Source organism: Petromyzon marinus, chromosome 2 (genome assembly GCF_048934315.1).
Source record: "Petromyzon marinus isolate PM22_M1 ecotype Great Lakes invasive population chromosome 2, UKy_Petmar_22M1.pri1.0, whole genome shotgun sequence".
NCBI classification, from domain to species: Eukaryota; Metazoa; Chordata; class Hyperoartia; order Petromyzontiformes; family Petromyzontidae; genus Petromyzon; species Petromyzon marinus.
Window position 1 is genome coordinate 4,975,993 of NC_133668.1, and position 25,619 is coordinate 5,001,611.

Consider the following 25,619-nt stretch of genomic DNA (forward strand, 5'->3'; position numbering starts at 1 on the left):
AGCTCTTTTTCATAGATGTCCAGTAGTGTTCATAGAAGTCCAATAGCCTTACAATAGGTGCTCGCTAACACCGATTGACACGGTTATCGGTGCAATCTCCGGTGCGCGTTCAGTGTCGACCACACACACAGACAGAACATTGCTCGTATGACTCGCTAGATCGATTTACAAGTTCATGGCTACGAGCAATGAAACACGCACGAGTTCAAGCACAGTGCAAGGTCAATTGCCGCTCAGATGAGCTCATCATCCCTCCGGGGTCGGTAAAATAGGCACCGCTTCTTGGCAAGTCACAGCGTGGTTGTGTCGCTTCGGGAGGAAACTGCCTCCACCGCCCCCGTTCCCCGCCCCTCTACCCCGAGTGCCCGATCTCTAGCACACCCCTACCCCCACCAATGTAAACGTGGCATTTCCAGCATCGGCTCAGGAACGCCCACCGCTCGTTCACGGATCATGGGGACAATTTAACGTGACATTTGTATCTAATACATATAGACGATCGTTACTGGCTGGCGTGATGTGAAATCCAATGATGTTCTAGAAGGGCTAGAGATCCGCAATCTTTGCACGGACGTAGCCCGAGCCCAGACTCACAGCTCGACAAAAACAAAATACCGAAACAAACGTGGGAATGTGGGAACCCACGGATGTTCTTCTGTTGGGAAAATGGTTGGCTTCACTCTACCACGATGGCGAGATGTTAAATATTTAGCCTGGTATACTGGAGGTCGTGGGTTCGACCCCAACCATGACGCCTGCTGCTGTATATTTAGAGTTTGCATGTCTCTCTCTCTCTTCCCGTGGTCGCGTGGAATTTTCTCCAGGTCCTCCGGTTTTTTCCCCCCTCCACATTTAGAATGAACATCGCGCTTTGAGAGCATTTGGCTCCTCTACATTTCCACGTGATGATAAGCAACTTCGTTATGCTATCTTTTGTGGCCAGGTCGTTTCTGGAATAGAGCTACAGAACTTAGTGGGCCTTACCTGGTAAAAAAAAAAAATAGTCACCAGTTGCAGTTTCGAGGGCCGAATCTCTGCTGCGTCGATTTGAGATTTGTGTTCATCGCAAAAAAATTGACGATCCCTATCTCTGGTGAACCAAGTAACTTGCCTCATGTTGCTTTGCCCAAGCTGCTAAAACATCGGCAGGAATTTGTGTAATAATGCAATGTTTACATCTATAGCTCATTTGTATGTTTATTGACTTGCTTGCTCCTTCTACTTTTCACTGCTATCGTTTTTTATTGTTTGCTGGAAGAGCCTGAAAAATATCTTCATAGCTGATCAGATTCCTCCAGGATGAGTCAAGATTTTGATGTAGGGCCTGACGCTCGAGTCGGTAGAAAGCGGGAAAAATTAAAACTATGACCGGAACCTAGTTTGCATGAATATTAATGTATGTGCATTTTTGTTTCTGATTATGCAGGCCTAGTCGAGGACTATCACGTGGCCACTTAGAGGGGCAAAATTAATTAACTGCGCGGATGGGGTTTATTGTCAAATAAGCTGTAAAGTGCCCATTGGGATATATGGATGAAATGCGACTTACAAATGTAAATTATGAGCGTGGAGATGTGAGCCTGCTTGTAACCACCCGGGAGAGGGAGCAGGTGGAGCAGAGTGGTTATAGAACACACGTCGGCATCAGAAAAAAAAATCTTTATTTAGACCAGAGGAATCCCAAGAGCTGTGAAGCTATTTTTCACAGACATCCAGTAGAGGTGGCGCTATTGGCTGTTGCTTCACAAAGTGGACTCGCGCATGCAGGATGAGGGTCGGTGGTCGAGACTAACGATGGAGTAGCAGCCAAGCGAGGGAACGCGCCCGAGAGGACATTCATCCAGGAGATGGAGCAAAGAGATCAGCTCGTGGGCAGCACCGAGATGGATTGTTGATTCTCGTAGGTGCTGGGGTATTGCAGACAGTCCTCGACTTACGAACGCCCGACTTACGAACGTCCGTATTTACGAACCAGCTGCCATGAAATATAAACAAAATAGCATTGACAAAATGCGAACTCAGAATTGCAAACTGAACTGCGGAACTATTTTGTTCAGAGGAGAGATTATCCGCGAGGTGAGGGGGCCTCGCGCTGGGAGTGAGTGCGTGCATTTGGGCACGCGGACGTGTGTGTGTGTGAAAGGGAGTTAGTGGGGAGCGGTAGTGTACCGTTTAGAGCGCTGGGCTATGAAAGCGGCAACCGGAGTTCTATTCTTGCTCAGGGCCAACACCAGTACCTGGTGTGGTGTGTAAACATAACCACTGGGGAGACAAAGGCGGCCGGGCGTGGTGTTGGCCACCCACGCTCTTGTGCGCCGTACCGGCCTTCTTCCTAAGTGTGGCTCGCGAACGCCACTTGCTTCTGCAGTCTGTTAAAGCTATACGGGAGATCTTTGTCTTTGCAATCTGAGTGTCATCAGGGGTCAAGGTAAGTGAAAATAAAACCCTTTTTTTATCTATGTTTCTTTATTTTACGTTGTATTTTCTATACAGAATTTTTCTTACAGTGTTACATGCAAAAGTACAATATTTATTCTTATTTCATGAGCTTATCAATGCTTCCATATTTGTTGAACTGTGACACATTTCATAACACTGACCGAATAAGGCATGTAAATACAGTGCATTGTGTTCCGACTTACGAACCGGTCCACTTACGAACGGGTCTCAGGGACGAATTAGGTCCGTAACCCGAGAACTGCGCGTAAAACAAAGTAAGCTGACACCTGGATTCGAACCCATGTCGCAGTGTTGCCAGTTCAAAGTTTCTGAGACGCCTTAAAATTAAATCAATGTATCGATTAATTGAAACTCCCCCCCCTCCCCCAGGGTGTGCCTGATACTCGCTGTCTACTGATGTCTATTCTCGTCATTTCAATTGTCAACGTCACTGGCGCAGCAGAGGAGAATGAGCGACCTCCGAGGGCTTTGATAGAAAGCCTTGGTGAGTAGAGTAGAGAGTGCGTGGAGGGGAGTAGAGTGAGGTGAGTGGAGTAGAGTGAGATGAGTGAGATGAGAGGGGAGTAGAGTGAGGTGAGTGGAGTAGAGAGTGGATGGAGGGGAGTAGAGTGAGATGGGAGGGTAGAGGTAGGAGAGTGTGTGGAGGGGAATAGAGGGAAATGAGAGGGAGAGGTAGGAGAGTGCTTGGAGGGGAGTAGAGTGAGATGAGAGGGGAGAGGCAGGAGAGTGCGTTGAGGGGAGTAGAGTGAGATGAGAGGGGAGAGGTAGGAGAGTGCGAGCAGGGGAGTAGACTGAGATGAGAGGGCAGAGGTAGGAGAGTGTGTGGAGGGGAGTAGAGTGAGATGAGAGGGTAGAGGTAGGAGAGTGCGTGGAGGGGAGTAGAGTGAGATGAGAGGGTAGAGGTAGGAGAGTGCGTGGAGGGGAATATAATGAGATGACGTAGGAGAGTGCGTGGAGGGGAGTAGAGTGAGATGAGAGGTAGGCGAGTGCAGAGAGGGGAGTAGAACGAGATGAGGAGGTTGGAGAGTATACTCTTTGGTTCTATTCGGTAAAGTCACGTAAAAGTATAAAACAACAAAAATAAAAAAATAAAAATACGACGTTTCGGCCACAACACAAATGGCCTTCACCAGGTGAAGGGACCAGACTGTCTCGAGGACAGCGCTGGAGTGAACACATCCAAGCTCAGACCACGACCTTTAAGCTGTGTGAGAGGAAGCAGAGCTCCTTGGCAAAGGAATTGGCATAAAAATAGCATTTAATTGGCGGACTTAGCATGATGAACGGTGTAGAGAGGGGGAACATGTGCAGACAGGCGAGGAGGGGGAGTTTACATATTGATGGTGTGAAAAGGGAATTTAAGCAGCTGCGAACGTTTGGGATACCACTACTTGAAAAAAGTATACTGTTCCATTGAAAATTAGTTTAATGTTTGGTTCGATTTAGAACATCTTTCCAATGGTTGCTTAATTTGAAACCATCTTCTCGGTTGAAATTGTGTCTGTGTTTGTAAATCTGAATTGCCTCGTGAACAAATCTCTGATAAAAACCCCGTGGGTTTGCAAAGAACCTTGCTATCGGAGAAAATTATATCGTGATCACCCACAGCGTTGTAAGAGTGATCAGCTACGGCAGAAGAATTCGTTCTGCCGTGTTTCAAATCTGATTTGTGCTCGCGAATTCGGTCAGAGACATGTCGTTTCGTCTCCCCGATATAGCAGTCACCACAGGTGCAGATCACTCTGTAAACTCCGGGGTACTGTAAGTCAGGAACGACATCCTTCACGGAAGGGATCAGGTCACGGATTTTGTGTACTGTATTGAACCGGACCAGGATCTTGTGTTTGTTTAGAATTTTGGAGATCTTTTTAGTAACGCCTGCTATATATGGCAGTGTGATGGTTTTGATCGGAGTATCAAGTGGTTGTTTCTGTATGGAGGGAGAAACAGCTTGGCGGATGGTACGGTCAGAGTATCCATTCCTTTTGAGGGCCAGATGCACTTGTTTTAATTCACTGGTCAGGTGGTGTTGGTCCGAAATGCAATGAGCCCTGTGGTATAACGTTTTGATGAGATAATTATTTTGCGTCGGGTGGTGGTGGGAATCAGGTTTCAAGTAGAAATCTGTGTGGGTGGGTTTCCTGTAGACAGAATGTCCCAATGAGCCATCAGGTCTCCTCTCAAACAGAACATCCAAGAATGGCAGCTTGCCATCTTTCTCCACTTCCATGGTGAATTTGATGGCGGGGTTTCTGATCACTGTTACAACGCTGTGGGTGATCACGATATAATTTTCTCCGATACCAAGGTTCTTTGCAAACCCACGGGTTTTTATCAGAGATTTGTTCACGAGGCAATTCAGATTTACAAACACAGACACAATTTCAACCGAGAAGATGGTTTCAAATTAAGCAACCATTGGAAAGATGTTCTAAATCGAACCAAACATTAAACAAATTGTAAATGATACACTATATTTTTTCCAGTAGTGGTATCCCAAACTTTCGTAGCTACTTAAATTCCCTTTGCACACCATCAATATGTAAGCTCCCCCTCCCCCCCTCGCCAGTCTGCACATGTTCCCCCTCTCTACACCGTTCATCATGCTGAGTCCGCCAATTAAATGCGAATTGTTATGCTAATTCCTTTGTCAAGGCGCTCTGCTTCCTCTCGCACAGCTTAAAGGTCGCGGTCTGAGCTTGGCTGTGTTCACTCCAGCGCTGTCCTCGAGACAGTCTGGTCCCTTCACCTGATGATTTTTTATTTTTTTTTATACTTTTACGTGACATTACCGAATAGAACGAAAGAGTATGGATCCTTGCAGTCACGAAAGCTTCAAATCTAGGTTGGAGAGTGCGTGGAGCGGAGTAGAGTGAGATGAGAGGCGGTAGAAGAGTGATGTCTCTCAAGTAGTGATATTCACACATCGCACCAGGTACTCATTTGAGGCTGAGTCGACCTACGGGAAGCCCAGGATCGGTTCAGATAATCGTCATTGGTGTTGGTCGTGAGCGGGAATCGAACCCGGGTCGTCAGGTTCGTAGCGCAGCGTGCTAACCGCTACACTATCGCTCCCCATAGACGCACACAAAGATCCCCCATATAGCCTTAACAGACTGTAGGGGCAAGTGCTGTTAGCGAGCACCTATGATGGCCGGAACGGTACACGAGGGGGTGGATGGCCAGCACCACGCCCGACCGCCTTTGTCTCCCCAGTGGCGATGTTTACACATCGCACCAGGTACTCATTTGAGGCTGAGTCGACCTAGGGGTGGCCCGGGACCGGTTCAGATAATCGTCATTGGTGTTGACCGTGAGCGGGAATCGAACCCGGGTCGTCAGGTTCGTAGCGCTAACCGCTACACTATCGCTCCCCACAGACGCACACACACACAGACGCACACACACTGTTCATATGCGCACACAGAATCCTACGGATACCTCATCCCTCCCACAAAAGCTACTCTTTATGGCCCACGTGGGGGTTCGAAGTTTGCCAATGTGACAGCCATTATGAATCACTGGGCGTGCGTGTCTGGGTATGCATACGAGCGCGCATATGCGAACGAGATGACTTACACACAATGCACATAGACACACACACAAAGACAAATATCCCCCGATAGCCTCAACAAACCTTTGGGGCAAATGCTGTTAGCGAGCACCTATGAAGACCGGCAGTGTGGCAAACGGGGTTGGTGGGTTGGACAGCACCACGCCCGGCCGCCTTTGTCTCCCTCTGTGGCGATTTTTACACATCGCACCAGGTACTCACTTGAGGTTCAATCGACTTCGGGGAGGCTCAGGGCCGGTTGAGATAACCGCCACTCCTGTTCGCCGTGAATGGACATCGAACTCGGGTCGCCGGGTTCAGAGCGCAGCGCGCAAACCGCTACACTACGGCTCCCCCACGAGCCCTCGCTCACACACACACACACGTACAGTCTGTCTGTATGTGCGTGCGTGTGTGTATGTACGCACGCTGCTATTGATTTTAAAAAGCCATCCCGTGTTCTTTAGTCTTATATATATGGGGCGATTTACTCCGCACGGTGCCACGTGAGCTTCGTGAATAAATAGACGGCTTTGTTGAAGTGGGATCCAGCGATTGCCTCCCCTCAATACCCCCCGCCCCATCCCAGAGGGTTTTTGTAGCCCAAGTTTTGTAAAGGGGTTTTCTACACAGAAAATAATAACAGAAGAAGTAAGCCTCTTAAACCTGCTCTAATTCAATTGGATTGGGAGGGGGGGGGGGGGGGCTTTGGCGTTGCCCCAGCAAGTCTGACCTCGCTCTGTTATCAAGGCTGGTAGCGAGGAGAGCTTCCAGATGGCGTTTCTGATTCTTTAGGATAGGGGCGAGGATAGGAGGCGAGTTATTATATGCCTCCTTCGTCTAGAGCGTGAAATAATAATATTAAGTCATGATAATAATGATGATGTTGACAATTTTCATACAGTAATAATAATTATGATCATAATCAGTATGATGATAAAAATTTTGATTTAAAGCTTTCGTGACTGCAGTGATTCATATTCTTGGTTCTTTCGGTGAAGTCACGTTGAAGGGAAACAATAAAATAATAAAATATATATAAAACAATAAAATTATCACGACGTTTCGACTGCAACACAAGCAATCATCACCTGATGAAAACTCATCACCTGATGATGACTGCTTGTATTGCAGTCGAAACGTCGTGAGAATTTAATTGTTTTATATATATTTCATTATTTTATTGTTTCCCTTCAACGTGACTTTACCGAAAGAACCAAGAAGATGATAATAATGTTAATAATACGAATAATAATTATGATAATTACGATTATAATGATTTTAATAATGACAAGCATGATAGTGATGATACGAATAATAATACGAATAACAATGATGACAATAATGATTATGGTAGTTATAATACTAATAATGATGATAATTATGATACAATAATAATTATGATGATAATTATAACAATGATAAGAATATGATGATGATAATGTTAACAATAAGCATAATATGTATGCTAATGGCGATGAATGTTGATTATTTTTTTTATTATTCACGTGTGGGAGGAGATCGGAGCACCCGGAGAAAACCCACGCCTCGTGCGAGGGAGCAACACTCAATCCCCGTGCAGATGGTAACAGATGGCGATGAGTCCACACTAGTTGTACCGCCTTCTCCTGGCGAGCTCAGGGTTTATGACACCTCCTCGAGGCCCACGGGAAGAAGGGGAGTCCCACAACATCAGTGTGCCGTGATCCAGCAACCCTCGCTGCTGCCTCCACATCGCTGGGTCACAAGCAGCAGCCGCCACACGGCGATGTTTTTTTGCGAGAATTCGCGTCGTGAGCATTGAGGAGCGTTTCAGGCTGCGTGGGTGATGGCAAACAGAGGTGGGGGTGGGGAGGGGGGGGAGTGACGCAACACACGCTCAGTGATAACCACTCAGAGATCCTCACAAACAAACAAAATCATCGCAAGACATCCAACGTCTTTCATGATCGTTATTATAAAGAGGGGTGATGAAGCAATCGTTGTTTTTGGTAAATGTACGTGAGTGGTGGGACGGGTCTCCCAGACTCCACACAGGAAGGACGACAGCAGTGTAGAGTATTTAACGGCTGCAACCTGGGGGTTTAAATACTATCTCAGGGTTTCCAGCATTGCTGATAGGAAGGGAAAATCTCGACGTTTCAGTTGACTTACCTTCTCGACGAAGGCATTTGCATCATAATAAGATGCCTTCAAGATCTATCGCCAGTTTCGATGTACATCTTCCTTAGACACGCACCAGTCTGTTATTACTTAAACAGTTGCTGCTGGATAACATCGGTCTGTAAAGCCAGATATCCTAAAATATATTTTCGTACGTGGTGACACAGTTCGACTTTCGAATGCATGCCTGATATTTTATTATGTTATTCTCATTTTCTCTGGTACCCATAACGTTCCAGTGGTAAGGCACAATGAACGGGGTCCCATGCGTAGCGCGGAGCGTTCTTGCCAATAAAATTGCACCTCCGATTGGCACGGTTGGCTACGTACGGTGCGAAAGAAGTCCAACATACATGTATCTGGTAACATCGCAGCAGCGTTTGTTTTGAGCAAGGCTGCCTCTGCTGGTGAGACCCAGGATGTCGACACCGGTGCAGAGTTTTGCTTGCTTCAACACAACATTGGTGCGGAAACTCAGGATTGCGGACGGACTGCACTCGGTCTGCTACTCGAGGAGCCCCAGCGCCGAGTCGTTCCACCCGGTAATTAAGTTCACCGAAGCCGCGACTTTAACCCGCTCACGGCACCTGCTGATTTATGATCAATAAATAAAGATGAGCGCGGATGCGTTGCTATTGTTCCGTGCCCCTGTGTGCGGTTCGAATCAACAAATACCTCGCGTTAAACGCGCTCTTGGCAAACACAGTAGCTCTCCGCGCCTCGCTGTTGTTCCAGACTCCGCCTTTGTTTTTGCAGCTGGTGAGACCCCCCACTGACTGAGCCGAGTAAATCTCTGCTGCGAGGACGACCACGGGCCAAGACCGTCGGCAGTGGCGGCAGTTACAGGACACTGCAGGGTGGAGGGGAACGCACAAACTCACCAGAGCAAGAACAACAGCAGCAAAACGGAGGCCAGAACTTGGGCAGTGCTTACACACAAATCACCAACGGTGAGATGTTAAAAGTTAGAGCCTTCCTAAAAAAAAAAACCCGTGCGACTTAAAACAAAAGGTGAAGTAAATAAGATAAGGAAAGTTAATTGAAGCGCAGAGGGTCAAGGCAGGACGACCTACACTGCGCCACGTGACTGTTATGCATTGTGCGCGACAGTGGATACTGCAGAACAATGCAGTGAGTCGAACCCATGCATGACCAGAGAAACGCCATTGTCAACAGAAACATGCAGGCCGCATCCATTCGCTTCAAACAGCAACAATAACCCACGTAAACGTATACCAAACGCACTCGGCCTCTGTGCATAATGCAAAAAAAGCAGCAGTTCCTGACTAACTGCCTTGACCTATGTACGTGTGTTTAGCTTCCATAAAGTAGTACTGGTTTTTAACAACCCCGAAAGTATGGTTTGAATTTGTCATCCGATCTAAATATTGAATCTGACAACCATTTTAAACTCAATTTAGAGCCCTTTGTTTATCCACTGTTGGATGAAGGCAATTTTGACACCATTCCTTATGGCTTTGTTAAGGTTCAGTACCGGTTCATATAAAGCAACACTCGCCACCGATGTTAACCGTGGCTGGGAATCGAATTCAAATTGGCCGCGTTCGCATGCACGTATGTATGCTGAACTTCGTTCGCACCGTACGTAGCCGACCGCTCTAATCGGAGGTGCGGGGGGTGGACAACGGACTAGAGGACCACAACACAGTCCTTAAGGAATGGCCGATTTAAAGCGATGTGCGCCACTCCAAATGGACCAGTCCCGAACGCTGTTCTCGGGAATGATTTCGCACCTCGCGTCCATTTCGACTCTTTTGTCCTCACTGCACCCGATTCCCCTGTTAAGCCGTTTACGTGATTACTGGAATATAGGGTTCCGAATTGTGTAGGATTCTTATAGATCGGCGTACCGCGTGCCGTGTAGTGCTAGTGCCTTACGCCGGGAATCCCTACTCCACGCCAGCCAATCGTCGTTCTAGGAAATATGGCGGGATAAATTAAGACCTCGGTGTAAATGAGTACTTCATGCGGTGTGGTCAACATCAGGACTGGGGAGTCAACGGCGGCCGGGCGTGGTGTTGGCCAACAACACCCAACAATCTGTTAAAGGCTATACGGGATGTCTTGGCATTTGTGTGCTGAGTGAGCATCACCCCACGTGTGCTCGCCCATAACAACCGGGCGACCGGAGTTCCATTCCCACTCACGACCAATATCAGTGACGAATATTTGAACCCGTCTTCGGCCTCCCCTAGGTCAACTAGGCCTTAATTCAGCACCCTGCGTGATGTGTAAATGTCACCACTAGATAGACAAAAGCGGCCGGGGGTAGTGCTGGCCACCCAGCCACTTGTGTGCCTTGTCGGCCTTCATAGGTGCTACTCGCTAACAGCACTTGCCCCAACGGTCTTAAAGGCGACAGGGAGATCTTTGTCTCTTTGTGTGGAGTGAAAGTCTCTCCACGACAGGTATAACAGTGCACAGCCTACACAGCGGGTGGATGCACGCACGCACACACGCGCGCACTCTCACATGGTGCGTATTTATCATCTTGAGGACTTTCTGCGCGCCCCGTGCCACCTCATTATTGTGTAGAATTCAAAACGCACACACAGGCGCGTGCCTGTTATACAACGTGTGCGTGTGCGAAAGTGTGTATACGTGTGTGTGTGCGCGCATGTGTGTACACGTGTGCGTGTAGGAAAAGTGTGTATACGTGTGCGTGTGCGCGCGCACACGTTCCAGAAACGCAACGAGTTGGTACAGTGGGGAGCACAGTCATATGAATTGGAGCATGCATCCGTCATTCATCTCAGGGTAGTCAGCATATTACACCTCGGTCTGCCCCTTGACCTCCTGCCAGCAGCGAGCCTTCCACCACTACACGTGGCCTTAAATTGCACCTAGCCTGGCACAAGGGCTGCGGTGACATCACCGCGATGAGCGCGCTGCGCTACGAACCCGGCGACCCGAGTTCGATTCCGCCTGAAGGCCAACACCAGTTGCGATTATCTAAACCAGTCCTGGGACTCCCCGAGGTCGACTCAGCCTCAATTGGTTACCTGGTGCGGTGTGTAAAAACATCGCCACTGGGGAGACAAAGGCGGTCGGGCGTGGTGCTGGCCACCCACCACCTCGTGTGCCGTTCCGTCCTTCATAGACGCTCGAGAACAGCACTTGCCCCAAAAGAATGTTGAGGCTATATGGGGGATCTTTTTGTTTGCGTGTATGTATGCAAATAAAAAAACTAAACGCGCGTAATTAATTGAATTGCTTGCTTGAGATTAGCATTGATGATAAAGTGTTGTTACGCGTTATTACGTAGAGAACCGCATAATTACTGCGTGTTCAGGGTAAACAAAATTGATTTAAACGTCTTTCGCATGCGCATTGCTTTGTCACGTGCATCACCCGCACTCTTGTTATCTTTGATATCGCCCGCATCAGTAACAGCGGACAGCTTCTCATTAGAAGCCACGATGAAATTGCTCCTCATGTGACCGTGCTTGAGCGCGTGCGTGCGGTCGTGTAGCGGTTAGCTTCGATTCCCGGCAAACACCGGTGGCGGAAATCTTAACCGGTCCTGGGCCTCCCCTAGGTCGACTCAGCCTCAAATGTGTAGCTGGCGAGATGTGTAAACATCGCCACGAGGGGTGAAAGGCGGCGGTGGCGTGGTGCTGGCCACATCACCCCCTCGTGTGCTGTATCGGCCTTCATAGGGGCTCGCTAACAGCACTTGCCCCTACAGTCTGCTGGGGTGATCTTTGTTGTGGTGTAAAATAATGGCATCAGTCAACTTGTGCAATTCTCACTCAAATCGTTACTAACAAGTGCCCCCCCCCCCCCCTTCGCCCTCATCCCACTACACCCCCGACGATCGTGATTAGTCGTTGTTTAAAAATGCAAAAGCGTAGGGGTAGAACGTGTTTTGCCATGTTGTCTCGTTAGCGTGCCTGCTCTCGGCTTGTCACTGAGAATCATCGTAAGTGGCACAACTGTGTGTGTGTGTGAGAGAGAGCTCGTGTGTGTGTGCGTATCTGCCTGGGTGTGTGTGATCTTCGTTTCTTGCGCGCGTGTGCGTCGGTGTTCCTCTGATCGCTTGGAGAGCGGTAGTGCAGCGGACAGCAGCGTGTTGAGTTAGGGACCCGGCCACCGCAGGTTCGATTCCAGCTCACGGTCAATTATGACGACTATCTGAACCAGTCCTGGGCCTCCCCGAGGTCAACTCAGCCTCAAATAAGTACTTGGTGCGGTGTGCAAATAATGGCAAGAGGGAGACAAAAGCGGCCGGGCGTGGATACTGGCCACCACACAGCCCTCCCCCAGCCTCGCTAAGAGCCCTTGCTACAAAGTCTGTGTATAGGTCATGCTGAGGATCTGTGTTATTGTATGTTGTGTGTGTGTGTGTGCACCCTCAAGTCCTTGGCGCACGCAGTCTGGATGCTGTCAACCCCACACACGCGCCTTGATCTCAAAGTGAATCCGCTGCCAGCAAAGACCCTCACCCCACCCACACACCACCACCCCCCACACACAAAATATCCTCCGTATAGAGCAAATGCTCTTCGCGAGCACCAATGAAGGGCAGCACGGCATACCAGGAGGTGGGTGGCCAGCACCACGCTCGACCGCCTTTGTGTGCCCAGTGACGATGTTTACACGCCGCACCAGATACGAAATTGAGGCTGAGTCGACCTTTGGGAGGCCCAGGACCGGTTCAGATAATCGTCACCGGTGTTGGCCGTCAGTGAGCTGGAATCGAACTCGGTTCGCCGGGTTCGCAGCGAAGCGCGCTAACCACTGCACTACCGCTCCCCGCACACACCACCTCCACACCACCTCCCACCCCGACAGCCCACAGCGCCACCATTCTGACTGGCAGGCTACCTTAGGTGGTCGCTAACAGCACTTGCCCCAACAGTCTGGTGAGGCTACACGGGATATCTTTGTCTTTGTTTTTTTGTGCTCAATTAGCGGTCATGGGTATTTGGTTGCGTTCGGCTCCCTCTAGGCGCATGTCTTAATGGGGGGATAGATGTCTAACGAAGAATCAGCTTAGCTTATAATCTCGTTGTGTCTCTCTGTCTCTCTGCCACTCTCTCTCCGTCTCGGTGTTGCTCTTGACACAGCCACTTACTCCCTCCTCTTACCCCTCCCGACCCCCTTTGTTCACCACGGATTGGTCAATTACCGGCACATTAATAGCACAGGGCGATTAGAACAACCAGGCACGGATACACACATCGAATGAGAGGGCTTTGGTCTAATTCCCGACCTCATCGTCCTCTCTGTTGAAGGTTCGTATCCCCCATTTACACTCAACTAATGTCATTACTTTGCTTATAGCGCAGCGGATTCCTCCAGTACAAATACATAATGGGGCCCTCCTTTGCCAGTACCAAAACATGAGAATAGGTTTCCCCCTTTTTTCTGGCAACAAAACAGGTGTTAATATGTTCAAACACCAAACTGAAACCTTTTTACAAGGAATCATGTCTGCATTAACCACAATACTTGTGATCAGAATGCAAAAAAAACGCGTACTCTGAAATATATGCATTGTCTTTGAAACTAATTGGTCCACACCAGAGACAGCTTTCTTTTGAAACTAGTCTCAAAACGGTGTTAGTTCAGAGGACTCCAAAAGGTTTAATACAAATACATATTCTGATTCTGATTTCTATGGAATCATCATCATCATCATTAGCAGTCATGATAATCATCATTATCATCATCATCAATGATCGATCCACTTCTGGATGAATACATCCCTTATCCAGTAGTGAATGTGTGAGAGTAAGTGTAAGTGAGAGAGATAGAATGAGAAAGAGTGTGCGTGAGCGAGAGAGTGTGAGTCGGAGTGTGAGCGAGAAAGTGTGAGAGAGAGAGAGAGTGCGAGAGAGTTGCCCAGATATTGTCAATCCACTTTTTTTTAGGGCATCTCCCCGTCTACACCGAGTGAGTCATGTGGACTATTTGGCCATACTTCAACGCGCGGTTCGGTGCAAGCCGAGGGCACAGACGTGTAAGCACCGTAGCACAGTGGAACAATCACTGGATGTTGTTCGACTGTACTGGGCTTCCCAGAATCTCCCCACCGCCACCAAGCCGATAGCAACCGGTTGTGCATGGCTGTTACCATCCGCACCAATCCACCCGTAGTGCAAATGAGTCGAATCGACTATTCGGATATATTCAATTCTTGTGCCCACGGAACACGCGTCGAATCGTGCGCGCAAGAATCCGAGTATTCGTCTTGAATGCAAATTGCGGGAGGGAAACGAGACGGGCAATGTTCGTGGGACAAGACAAACGAGACGATAACTCTTTGTCTATCTGCCTCTCTCTGCGTGTCTCTCGCTTCGCAGAGGTCTCTCCGAGTCCGCATGCAAGCGGACATCCCCCAGAGGGAGAAGCGGCTCTCTGCAGCAGAAACCAGACGCGAAAAGGTCACGAGAGGTCACGGGATGTTTGCCCGAAAGACAGAACACATTCAGCCGTGATGAGCTCCTCCGGCCATCCGCGGCATGGCGAGCTAAAACCCTGGGTTCTGGTGCTAGGGCGGGAGTGGAGGGGTGGCTCTCTCAAATTGCTCCCTCAGCGCCTGTATCCCCTCTCCCGGTCCGTGGGACCCGGCGCAGTTGCACCGCCTGCGCGCTCGGTAGCTGCTACGCCGCCGTCCCTCTCTCCCTCCAGCCAGCCAGCAAAACTTGTTTTAATAATATAGCACGAATTCGAGGCTCAGTCAACAGGCTGGTTTCTCACCTCGCTACAATAACTCGCGTGAACCGCATGCGCAAGTGTCAGCGTCGCGTGGCGGGCTCGCTGTCCATTTAAAGAAAATCCGAAGCGAGACCCGGGATCGACAGGGAGACGCCAACTTCAGCACAGCGGTGATGGCATTCCACCGCGCAGCGGTCCACACCGCACGCCGACGGAACCCCGAGAGCAATTCATGCACACGGCGCGCACGAGGGCTCACGCCGAGTCCAGCGGGCCACCCGCGCGTTCACGCCGCCTTCACGCGTGAGTGTTGTGTCTCTGTCTTTGTGTGTGTTTGTGTGTGTTTGTGTGTGTTTGTGTGTGTTTGTGTGTGTTTGTGCGTGCGGCGAGCGGTGGCGCAGCGATTGGCGACGCGGGTTCAATCCCCGCTCGCGGACAACACCAGTGACGGTTATCTGAGCCGGTCCTGGGCCTCCACTAGGTCGACTCAGCCTCAAATGAGTATCTGGTGCGGTGTGTAAACATCGCCGAGAGGGAGACAAAGGTGGCTAGGCGTGCTGCTGGCCACCCACCCCCTTCACGTGCCGTGCCGGCCTTTATCGGTGCTTGCTTACGGCACTTGCCCCAACAGTCTGGTCAGGTTATATGGGGGATATTTTGTCTGCGCCTTTATCTTTGCGTGTGCGTTTTGCGGTGCCGCAGTGGTGAGCGCCACGTGCGACGAACCCGACCACCCGATATCAATTCCCGCCCATGACCAATAAGAGTTGCCAAATATTTGAGCTGCTTCTGGGCCTCCCCCAGGTCGACTCAGCATTACACGAGTCGTCGTCCGGCGCGGCGTTTCAACATCAGTACGGTGGAGTGCGCTGTGATGGCCTCCATAGGTGCTCGCTAATAGCACTCGCGCCAACAGCCTCCTGCTAGGGCTATACGGGGGATCTTTGTTTACGTACGTGGAGCGATCAGGGGGGGGGGGGGGGGATGGTGAAGCCTGTGCTACATGACGCGCCATTCCCGTTAGGGGCCGTTCATAAATGACGTCACGCGATTTTGGACGATTTTTGACCCCCCACCCCCCATCGTCACACGGCGTCACAAAAATTCAGCCCCCCCGCCCTCAAATATGACGTCACAAAGCTCTGCCCCCCACCCCAAACCACAATTCTATTTTGAAAATAAAACATGCTTCAAATCGCTTTAAACTATTATCATTGTAGTGCGTATTTAATGTGGCGCTGCGCTCTGATGTTGTAGGAGAAGACATTTCTTAAAAAGTCTATTTAATTAAGTAGAACGTGCTGTCTATATTTATTTAAAGTTGCGCCTTTTGATGTGACGTCACATTTCTCAAACTCCCCCCCCCCCCCTCGTCACACATCGTCACAAATGTCTGACCCCCTCCCCCCCCCCCAGGTGCGTGACGTCATTCATGGACGGCCCCTTACGCGTGTTCACCACTTGCGCCCTTTATTGCACCAGACGTGAACCCGACTTTAATTCTACGCGTGCCGGTGCACAGCGGCTGATGCGTACGCATTCGAATTCGCAATCGGGAGTTCAGTGTAAGGCGGTCTGACCCACCTTGGACTCGGCGGCACGAACTCACCCCCAACGGCAACACGAACCCGTAATGAGTCACCGGCCCAAGATGTGGACGGTGCGCATTGGGTCGAGACGGCCGGCCATGGTGCTGGCCACCCACCCGCTCTAGGTGTGCGTAAACGTCAGCACTGGGGAGACAAAGCCACCTACGATTAACACGGTTGGCTACGTACGGTGCGAAAGGAGTTCAACATAAACGCATGTAATTGCCCTCCCGACCTCACATCTCGTGTGCCGTGCCGGCCTTCATAGATCGCTCGCTAACAGCACTTGCCCCAACAGTCCGCTAAGGTTATAGTGGGGGGGGGGGGGGTGGGATCTTTGTCATGGGAATTGTTGGTGGTGGTTGTCGCATAATGCGCACGGCCGAGTACTTTGTTTGTCCACGTTCCTGTGTTGCTGATATCGATGGTGTTCCGGCATGCACCGGTGTAAATGTGTACTTATATGCTTTATTTAATTTTCATTGATATTTAGTGACTTGCTTTGTTTTCCAATACTTTGGGCTCGTATCCGGGTATTTTTTTTGCCAGCATTCTAAAAAAATTCATCCTTACTCTTTGGGTCTTTCGGTAGAGTCACGTAGAAGACGATTGCCTGTGTTGCGATCGAAACGTCGTGATCTATTATTTTTTCAATCTACGTGACTTTACCAAAAGACCCAACGAGTATGAATTCCTGCAGTTACGAAAGCTTTAAATCAATTTTTCATACATGTTTATTGTTGTAACTTTCTGACCCCCCCCCCCCCTCTTACTGGACATCTGTGAAAATGAGCTTGATCGATCATCTGATTCTTCAAGTCGAAATAAAATTCTTATTTACAGGTTTGAACGTTTATGTCTGCAGTCAGGGCCAGCCAGCAAAACGTGTACAGTCCACAACGCTGTCCCCACTCGCCTTATTTTGTCCTCATTGTACCCTACGCCCTTATAAACTCGTTTCTATGATCATGGGAATATAGGGCATAATATTGTCGTACGTCGTTCTCGAATGGTAGTGCCTTACGCCGCTAGTCCCTGCCCCAAGCGTGCTGGAAATATCGAGTGAGAAATTGATCTCTGTTTAAAGTCATTTAGTGACATAGTGGTTAGTGCACTTCGCTCTGAACCTGGCGACGGGGGGTGCGAACCCCGGCCACGGCTATCATCAGTGGCCAAACAACCACCTCTACCCATCATCAACCAAAACCTCGGCAATGTTCCTCGCCGCCGACTCAAGTCTCGATCCCCCCTCCTGGGATCGCGCTGCTGCTGTCACCATCCCAGAATCCCGTCCAGATCCAGAAGAATGCTGGCGAACAGACTGGAACGATGCGGACGTCCAAAATAAAAACGCGTCATTCGGGTCGGCAAACATCATCGCACCTCCTCATGGCATTCCCCCTCCTCCTCCTCCCTCCTCCTGGGCGGAAGCTAGCTTCTCAATTTCAACGCTAACTGTTTAGATCCCACGAAATATAACTTCATTTGTATCGAGCCTCGGTAAAGAATGACTATGAGCTGAATTGCTCGTGAGTGTGATACGAGAATTCTTTCGCCGACTTTGCCCTCTGGCCCATTAGTTTAACAAAGATCAAGAGCGCTCTGATGAGCTTCCCTGCCGTGACTACAATGAACCGGATATGCGCACCGACTTGAACAAGTAGGGGAGTAAAGCGAAGGATGGTGTTTTTGTTACATAGGGATAAAATATTGCGGTTGTCTGGAGTGAATCAGACGTGGTAATGTGATCAGTGCTCACAAGCTTTTATTATTTTCAGATTTTTTTATATTTTTTATTTTACTATTTTTCGCGTGGTTTTTTTTGCTTGTATTATTTTCAAATTATTATTTCTTTGTTGTTCTTTTTTATTTTATTTTTATTTCTATCTTCGTGACTTTACCGAAAGAACCAAGAATACGAATTCCTACAGTCACGAAAGTTTTAAGTCAAAATTTAAGCGGGAGGATTCCCAGGGTCCCGCTGAGTCGAGGGAGAAGGCTTTGCCACTTCTTGTCTTAAAATCTCACTCCGTGCGGCACATACCAGGTGATGCAATAAATACACACATGTGGACCACCCGTTTTGTATCTCCACGTATACGCAATGTTATTGAGGGACTGTGTCGTTGTCTTGGTGTGGTCTGAAACTGTTTTTGCTATTGTTTTTTTGACTTGCCCAAGATTGAGAATTGGTATACTTATGCAATTTGAACGCATATACTTTATGTATTTCACGTATTAATTTTCAGTGATTTTAGTATCTTTCCTGTACGTTGTATTCCGCATCCTCTACTGGACATCTATAAACAAGCTTCATAGCTTATCAGATTTCTCCAGGATAACTAAAGATTCTGACGTATACAGTATACATTTGCAGAGTCCAATTAGCATTGCAGCCTTCTAGACCCAGGATAACTTGTTTGTTCGTCTTAGTTTGTACATTTTGCAGATGTGTTTGAATTTACTGTATTGTCAAGAAAAAACATATTTGGTGGTGGCGATGGTGGTGGTGGTGGTGTAGGTGGTGATGGTGGTGATGGTGGTGATGGTGGTGGTGATGGTGGTGGTGATGGTGTTGGTGGTGATGATGTTGGTGGTGATGGTGGTGATGGTGGTGGTGATAGTGGTGGTGGTGTTGGTAGTGATGGTGTTGGTGGTGATGGTGTTGGTGGTGATGGTGATAGTGGTGATAGTGGTGGTGATCGTGATGGTGTTGGTGATGATGGTGATGGTGGTGGTGATAGTGGTGGTGGTGATGGTGTTGGTGGTGATGGTGATGATGATGGTGGTGATGGTGGTGATGATGGTGATGATGGTGGTGGTGGTGATGGTGGTGGTGGTGATGGTGGTGGTGATGGTGATGGTGGTGGTGATGGTGGTGATGGTGGTGGTGATAGTGGTGGTGATGGTGGTGATAGTGGTGGTGATGGTGGTAATGGTGGTGGTGATGGTGTTGGTGGTGATGGTGGTGGTAGTGGTGTTGGTGGTGATGGTGGTGGTGATGGTGGTGCTGATGGTGGTGATGGTGTTGGTGGTGGTGTTGGTGATAGTGGTGGTGGTGGTGGTGATGGTGGTGGTGATGGTGGTAATGGTGGTGGTGATGGTGTTGGTGGTGATGGTGGTGGTAGTGGTGTTGGTGGTGATGGTGGTGGTGATGGTGGTGCTGATGGTGGTGATGGTGTTGGTGGTGGTGTTGGTGATAGTGGTGGTGGTGGTGATGGTGGTGGTGCTGCTGCTGCTGCCACTCCGGCAGTGGAGCACAATCAACAACAACAATAACCCAACACGCTCCCCAATAACACCGTGGCCTTAAAATAATAACGTAAATAAATACAGAAATAGCGCAATGGCCCTTCTTCATCACACGTGTGCTATGAAGAAGAGCTCTTGCCCGAAACGTCGCCGACAATATGCAATGTATTTTAAGGCAGTGTTATTAATTAATGTGTTGAGGTTTTAGTTTTTGGTGGCATTGATGTGATCTTTACATTAAAGCACTGAGAAATAATCATGATGAAGATGACAAGAATGCTGATGACTGTATCGTCTGTAAGAATAATGTGATGATAAAAATTATTATGACTGTGTGGTCTGTAAGGTAATGTATGCCCATACATGCTTCGCATTTCTATGATTCCTAAACTGTGAAAAAATTAAACAAGACTTTCGATCGACGCCCCAATATGAACACGAAATGTTTAAATCCATGAGCTCACGGGCCTTCCAGACCAATGTTAGCCAACGAATTGTATTTCAACAAGCAGTTTGGAGGCGTTTAACCTTCTGGGTTTAATCAACAGAGCCAGGTTAGCTTGGCAAATACCGCAGCGTTACCAGATGGTATTAGCAGGAGCCATCCCTTTCTAACCCGCGGGGGTCCGTGCCCAACGCAGAAGATAACACAGAATTTTAAATATATATTTTAAATCATTCCGCTTTCGTTGTGGATCACTGCAAATATCGACATTATTTAAGACGTATCTGAAGATGTCAAGCTTGAGAACAACTGTGTGCGTTCGCTTCCCTTCTGAAGCAAGCAGAGATGTAGGTTTTGTTGGAATTCCCGACACCTCTGCTGTAGCAGATGGACAGAAAATTTGGCATCTGTGCAGGACCGCCCTTTCCTGAAACCACATTGGGGCTCCGCAAGCTTCTCCTCAGCGTGCCTGGCAAGGCGATGTTGAATAATCTTTGCCAGAACCTTTCCCGGCACACTGAGGAGTTAGATGCCCCTGTAGTTGTTACAGTCTGTGCGGTCCCCCTTCTTAAAGAGGTGGACCACCAGGGAGGGCATCCTTCTAATCCTGCGGAACCCGTCCAGTGGTCCAGACTGTTGTTATGATAGTCTTGGTTCTTTCGGTAAAGTCACGTAAAAGGGAAACAATAAAATAATAAAATATATATAAAACAATAAAATTCTCACGACGTTTCGACTGCAACACAAGCAATCATCATCAGGTGTGAAAACCACAGCAAGAACATTTGAAAAAAGAGGCGGTTTTTTAACGTTAGCACCACGGAGAGCGATTTGGCAGCTATTCAGATGGGCGAGTCCATCTATGTTCGGAAAAAGAGGAGGGGGGAGCTGAAAATAATGGATGCGGTCTGAAAGTCACCGTAAGCGTGAACAATCAATTAAGATGTTATGTAGGGCAGTGTGTGCACAAACGCCACCATCCCTCAGCATTTCGCTAGGGAGATAGTCTCTGCCCGGTGATTTTTCTGGTCTCAGACTCTGGATCGCCTCCTCAAAAGATGGCACCTCAGCCAGCCACTCACAACGGGTGACTACTTCTTCTAATATTTGAGGCACCGCAGTCTCAGCAGGGTCATCTCCACTTTGCCCCATGATGTTTTCCAGGCTGAGGGATTTCCCTTCCCCTCACAGAAATGCTCAGCAAATCTACAAACCTGTTCCTGGGGGTCGGAGATCGGATCACCTTTCTTTCCTCTAATGATGATGAGAGGTGTGACGCTGCAACTTACTTTTTTGATGGCGTTAAAGAGTTAGTCTCCATCTTCTCAGCAACCCGCGACCACCATGCATCCTTGCTGCGCCTCCAGGCTCGCCGAACCTCCGAGTAAAAGCTACGGTAAGCCTCCTCATTCTCTGACGTGGGATGCTGTAGACGATTAGAGTGGGCCTGTTGCTTGCAGCCATTGCAGCTGCATGAGCCACAGTCCTAAACCTCACCCATTTCCTCTCTACATCAGGAGGAGTGGGGGATGATGCCACCCCCAGCTGCAAGTGATGATTACATTCTCACTTGCAACTTTCATCAGCTAGCTGAGACCAGGCCACTTTGGGCTTGAATGGGGTCCTGGGTGTACACCCACCACCGGAGTGGAAGAATGGCAGGCGCATCTTACAGATGAGAAGCCGATGGTCAGTGTGCAGATCAGCTCCACGGTAGGTCCTGGTGTCAAGGATATGGGCCCGGATCCGCTGTTCCTTCACTATATAGTCCAGCAGATGTTATTGCTTGGACCCAGCATGCAGATGCCGGAACAGCGTGTTGGTAATTACAAGGTCATGGACTACACAAAAGTCTCAGCAGCCTACTACCGTTGTTATTGAGCTGATCTGGCCCATGCGTTCCAATCACTCCAGACCAGGTACCAGCATCATGACCAACTCGGACATTTAAGTCACCCAACAGGATGACTCTATCCCGAGGAGGCACTTTAGCTAGCACCTGTGACAGGAGGTCATAGAAGGCATCTGACTCATCGGCCTTGCCTGCATCCCTCCACTGAGCCCAAAGTAGCCTGGGGCTTAAAACTTCCCACACCTTACCACCACGCTCTCATGGCCCCTTCATTATTTTGTTCAGAACAAGAGCCAGCTTCCTGCCCCCGAGTAGAGGACTGTCCACCCCTCATGGTGGAAGGAGTCAGAGTCAGTCCACCGGACATCCTGAATACCACAGAGATCCAGGTGGTACCGGACCAGTTCCCGATAGAGTGGCTGCCTCTCCTCCGCAGTGAGCGTTTGAACGTTCCACGTGGCCACCTGCAGTGGCTTTTTACTGTTTCTGGAGGAACTCCCAGTGTACGGATTCAATCTCTCGGCTCCGCCAAATGGGGTTCGGCCGGGTAACGTCATAGAAGCCTGTCCCCCCGGGGCATCTGGTACAAGCTTAGTTGGATATTTTTCACGTGGTTTAATTGTAATTAATTTAAGGTGGAGGGGTTACCAGCCCCTCGCATCCATCCAGAGCCCCCATTTGGCTGCTGTGGTGGCTAATCAAAATTGGCCTCCCCCCATGGCTGCTCACCATAGCGTTACCGTCCGGCACCAACGAGGAGGTAGGGGGTTGTTTTGCCACGCACACGCTACACATATTTACACACCACAACACCGCTCACACTGCACACACACCGCACATCAACCAGCCTTAACAGACTGTTTGGGCAAGTGCTGTGAGTGAGCACCTATGAAGGCCGATATGGCACACGAGGGGATAGGTGGCCAGCACCACGCCCGGCCGCCTTTGTCTCCCCAATGACGATGTTTACACACCGCACCAGGTACTCATTTGAGGCTGAGTAGACCTAGGGGAGGCCCAGGACCGGTTCAGAAAATCGTCACTGGTGTTGGCCATGAGCGAGAATTGAACGCGGGTCGCCAGGTTCGTAGCGCAGCGCGCTAACCGCTACACTACCGCACCACGTACGCACATACACGCACACACACACCGAAATCCCACACGCACACGACACAAACATATAGAACCACACACCATTAACACACCACGATCACCGGCAGTGATACAGTGACACACATACGTGCAAGGACTCAGACACTCCCCACGAGCAAATACCCAAGCCCACATTAGATGCGGCAAACACAAACTGAAGAATCTACATCCCCCCCCCCCCTCCTACCATCCCGCTCCCCTCACATTTCCCTCCTCGTTCCCATCGCCCCTGCACGGCGTCCCTCCACATACCAAGTCCCCATTCGACGTGACAAGGGATGGAAGAGTCATTCCCAGCTTTCCGTGCACCGTGCTGATGGACCGCGTGCGACATTCGCCTAAACCTGAGTCCTACTTTTTCAGAAACGAGTCTGCTTCGTCGTGCACCCACCATCCCACGGACCCCCCTATCCGTGCAGACACATACCCCGGTTCGCGTGAGACTAAGTAATATACCGTGCAGACACATACCCCTGTTCCAGTGAGACTAAGTAATATACCGTGCAGACACATACCCCTGTTCCTGTGAGACTAAGTAATATACCGTGCAGACACATACCCCTGGTCCCGTGAGACTAAGTAATATACCGTGCAGACACATACCCCTGTTCCAGTGAGACTAAGTAATATACCGTGCAGACACATACCCCTGTTCCAGTGAAACTAAGTAATATACCGTGCAGACACATACCCCTGTTCCTGTGAGACTAAGTAATATACCGTGCAGACACATACCCCGGTTCCCGTGAGACTAAGTAATATACCGTGCAGACACATACCCCTGTTCCCGTGAGACTAAGTAATATACCGTGCAGACACATACCCCTGTTCCAGTGAGACTAAGTAATATACCGTGCAGACACATACCCCTGTTCCTGTGAGACTAAGTAATATACCGTGCAGACACATACCCCTGTTCCTGTGAGACTAAGTAATATACCGTGCAGACACATACCCCTGTTCCCGTCAGACTAAGTAATATACCGTGCAGACACATACCCCTGTTCCCGTCAGACTAAGTAATATACCGTGCAGACACATACCCCTGTTCCAGTGAAACTAAGTAATATACCGTGCAGACACATACCCCTGTTCCTGTGAGACTAAGTAATATACCGTGCAGACACATACCCCTGTTCCTGTGAGACTAAGTAATATACCGTGCAGACACATACCCCTGTTCCAGTGAGACTAAGTAATATACCGTGCAGACACATACCCCTGTTCCCGTGAGACTAAGTAATATACCGTGCAGACACATACCCCTGTTCCAGTGAGACTAAGTAATATACCGTGCAGACACATACCCCTGTTCCTGTGAGACTAAGTAATATACCGTGCAGACACATACCCCTGTTCCTGTGAGACTAAGTAATATACCGTGCAGACACATACCCCTGTTCCTGTGAGACTAAGTAATATACCGTGCAGACACATACCCCTGTTCCCGTCAGACTAAGTAATATACCGTGCAGACACATACCCCTGTTCCCGTGAAACTAAGTAATATACCGTGCAGACACATACCCCTGTTCCAGTGAAACTAAGTAATATACCGTGCAGACACATACCCCTGTTCCAGTGAGACTAAGTAATATACCGTGCAGACACATACCCCTGTTCCCGTCAGACTAAGTAATATACCGTGCAGACACATACCCCTGTTCCAGTGAGACTAAGTAATATACCGTGCAGACACATACCCCTGTTCCCGTGAGACTAAGTAATATACCGTGCAGACACATACCCCTGTTCCCGTCAGACTAAGTAATATACCGTGCAGACACATACCCCTGTTCCTGTGAGACTAAGTAATATACCGTGCAGACACATACCCCGGTTCGCGTGAGACTAAGTAATATACCGTGCAGACACATACCCCTGTTCCCGTGAAACTAAGTAATATACCGTGCAGACACATACCCCTGTTCCCGTGAGACTAAGTCGTATACTTATCCCAGAACCACTTTTTCGCTTTGGACAGACCCCTCATCCCGATCGGACAGAGCCCCTTATCGGTCCAGAAAGATCCATGTTCTCCATCAGACAAATCTTTGGTCTCATCAGATCGAAGTTCCCCCTTACCCCGTCATACAGACACCGTATCGCTTTTGACAGACCCCCCCTTATCCATTCCAAACAGATCCCTTGTCTGGAGGGATAACGACTCGGCTGAGTGAGGGAGATTGGGGTGAGAGGGGAGAGCGTGAGGAGTGCGGGGAGTCGGGCGGGGAGTGAGACTCGCACTGACCTCCTATTCTCTTTGCCCAGCGCTCACATCATTCCGTGCACCGAGACTTACACACAATGCACTTAGACGCACGCACACACACCAAGACAAAGACCCCCCGTATAGTCCTAACAGACTATTGGGGGCAAGTGCTTTTAACGAGCAGCTATGAAGGCCGGCACGTCACACCTAGAGGGCGAGGATGACCAGCACCACGCCCAGCCTGACTTTGTCTACAA

The 25,619-nt window shown here is 49.2% G+C and overlaps 1 long non-coding RNA gene across 1 annotated transcript; it reads left to right on the top strand.

Moving 5' to 3' along the window:
- Window positions 1-591: 591 nt before the first annotated feature.
- Window positions 592-17,293, top strand: LOC116949245 (uncharacterized). Its single transcript, XR_004403888.2, has 4 exons — window positions 592-2,428; window positions 2,830-2,944; window positions 8,933-9,126; window positions 14,506-17,293. It is a non-coding gene; the product is annotated as an uncharacterized LOC116949245 (long non-coding RNA).
- The last annotated feature ends 8,326 nt before the right edge of the window (window positions 17,294-25,619 follow it).